Source organism: Pteropus alecto, unplaced genomic scaffold (assembly GCF_000325575.1).
Source record: "Pteropus alecto unplaced genomic scaffold, ASM32557v1 scaffold146, whole genome shotgun sequence".
Classification (NCBI taxonomy): Eukaryota; Metazoa; Chordata; class Mammalia; order Chiroptera; family Pteropodidae; genus Pteropus; species Pteropus alecto.
In genome coordinates, this window is record NW_006442107.1 from 2,726,331 (window position 1) to 2,729,096 (window position 2,766).

Sequence of the window (2,766 nt, forward strand, 5' to 3'; positions counted from 1 at the left end):
TTTTGGGATATGGGTTTTCAAGTCTTTGGGGTAAATACCCAGTAGAGGGATTGCTAGATCATATGGTAGATCAATTCTTAGTTTTTTGAGGAACCCCATACTGTTTTCCATAGTGGCTGTAGCAACTTGCAGTCCCACCAGCAGTGTATGAGGGTTCCTTTTTCTCCGCAGCCTCTCCAACATTTGTTATTAATTGTCCTATTGATTATAGCTCTTCTAACAGGTGTAAGATCATATCTCATTGTGGTTTTGATTTCCTTTTCCCTAATAGCTAGCAATGTTGAGCATCCTTTCATATGTTTGTTGGCCATTTGTATGTCTTCTTGGGAGAAATATCTGTTCAGGTCCTCTGTCCATTTTTTAATTGGATCATTTAGTTTTTTGTTGTTGTTATTGAGTTGTATGAGTTCTTTGTATGTTTTGGATATTAGGCCCTTATCGGAGGCATTGCTTGCAAATATATTTTCCCATTCAGATGGTTGTCTCTTTACCTTACTGACAGTTTCTTTTGCTGTGCAGAGGCTTTTTAGTTTGATGTAGTCCCATTCATTTATTTTTGTTTTTACTTCCCTTGCCTTTGAGATCAAATTCATAAAATCCTCTTAAGTCCAAGGTCCATGAGTTTAGTTCCTATGTTTTCTTCTTTGTAATTTATTGTTTCAGGTCTTATATTCAGGTCCTTAATCCATTCTGAGTTCATTTTGGCATGTGGTGATAGACAACAGTCTAGTTTCATTCTTTTGCAAGTGGCTTTCAATTTTCCAGCACCATTTATTGAAGAGGCTTTCCTTTCTCCACTATATGTGTTTGACTCTTTTGTAGAAAATTATTTGCCCATATAAACATGGGTTTACTTCTGGGCTCTCGATTCTGTTCCACTGGTCTGTGTGTTTTTCTGCCACTACCATGCCGTATTGATTACTGACGCTTTGTGGTGTAATTTGAAGTTGCTCGGAGTGATGCCTCCAGCCTTGCTCTTTTGTCTCAGGATGGCTTTCGCAATATGATAAGAATTTAGATGCTGGAAAAGCAATAAATAAGCTTGCGATGGAATGCCTTGAGGGTACGAGGGTATGGGCAGAAAAGAAGTGAAGAGCTCTGCAGGCAGAAAGATCTGTGTAAAGAAACAACCAGAGGGGAAAAAGACAATCGTAGGTAACTGTATTGTAGAATAGTCTGGCTGAAGCAATGATTCTTCTATAGCTGGGGGAGAGGGGCATGGTAAAAGGTAGGGAAGCCTCATAAGAAATAAAGTACTGAAGACTGTTGAAGACTAAGTCAATAGAAACAGACCACCTCTCTTTCTAAGTATGAAAGCCGTCATAGCTACCGACACAAGAGCCTAGACTTGGTTCGTGTGTGAAATAATAAGCTTTCTGTTGATCAATGCGGTGTAAAATGAAAGGTGAGAAACTGGAGAGGATAAGACTGGGTCACAGGAAACACAGGCATTGTACTGATAAAGTCAGGTTTGCATTTTAGATATCTTACTACATTTGCTACGTGACGAATGGATTTAATAAGGATGAGACTGGAAGGAACCCAGGTAGAAGGCCATTGCGAAACCCCAGGCAAGAGCTCATGAGGGCCTGTGTAACGATGACAAGAATAGAGAGAAGGAAATGGGTTCAAGGAATATTTAGGGCAATATCATGAGGACTAGGTGATTATCACTGACTGGCAGGAGTGGCGAGAAAGATTCTAGAATGACTCCCAGGGTTCCAGCCTGAGGGGACAAGGTGGTGAGCAGAACCATTAACCAGGATACAAGAAGGTATGCAACTTTAGGAAAGGAAGATGATGGTTCAGTGTCGAACACGGTGTAAATCAAGACTCTTCAGGTGCGAGTCATGGAAACCCATGTCAAACCACCTGAGGCGCCCTCACAGGTTCATAAGATCAGATGATGGGAAGGCGGGGGTAGCAAAGACTTCACAGCTAAATTCTAAAATCATCAGGACTTTCTCTCCTCCCTCATCTCTCTTTCCTTCTTCAGGCTCTCCCTTCTCCACCTAGCTTCCGCCTGCACTTAGGGCTCATTCGCTCAGAGCGCACAAAGGGGCAAGGGACGTTTCTGCCAGCAGTTCTTGGATCTAAGATGGAAGAGAGTGACACCTTCGACTGCCATGTTGAAATATTCCAGGAAAGAGGCCCCAAGGAATTTAAAAACAAAAATAACAAAAAAGGAATGAGATAGTCTAAATCCCTGCTCTTGAGGAATTATAGTTATAAAGGCACAGACACTTGAGACCATCTCCAGTACCTCTAGAGGGCTGACCGTGATCTAGGTGCATCATAGGAGTTTGTTAAATCAAAGGATAATTAACAGGAACTTTACATAAGATCATTTGACATTTATGTAGTACTTTGGTTGCATACATTTTTGCCTATTACGTAGACTAGAGCAAGGCAGTCCTCCATCCCCGCCCAAACTCATGTGCCAAAGTGTCACATGTAGGCTGAATTTTTTGAGAGAGGTGCCCATTTCTTCAGCCATGCTCCACCCGCAATGCCTAGGAGGGCTCCTTCTGGCTACAAGAGTCAATGACTAGAACACACACTATGCCTCCCATCGAAACTTCCTTCTTGCCCACTGCTACCACGGCCACCACGGCCACCACGGCCACCACTACAACCGCCACCACCGCCACCACAGCCTCCACCACCACAGCTGCCACGGCCACCACAGCCACAACCACCACCACCACAGCCTCCACCACCACCACCATCACCACCGCCACCACCGCTGCCGCCACCACCGCCACC

At 43.7% G+C, this 2,766-nt stretch overlaps 1 long non-coding RNA gene across 1 annotated transcript in view; it reads right to left on the reverse strand.

Annotated features, from left to right (window-relative positions):
• Positions 1-881: 881 nt before the first annotated feature.
• Positions 882-2,766, reverse strand: part of LOC112469273 — an 18,584-nt gene continuing 16,699 nt past the window's right edge. Inside the window, exon 3 of the long non-coding RNA XR_003042602.1 lies at positions 882-1,114. This is a non-coding gene — a long non-coding RNA (uncharacterized LOC112469273). The remainder of the gene's footprint in view (positions 1,115-2,766) is intronic.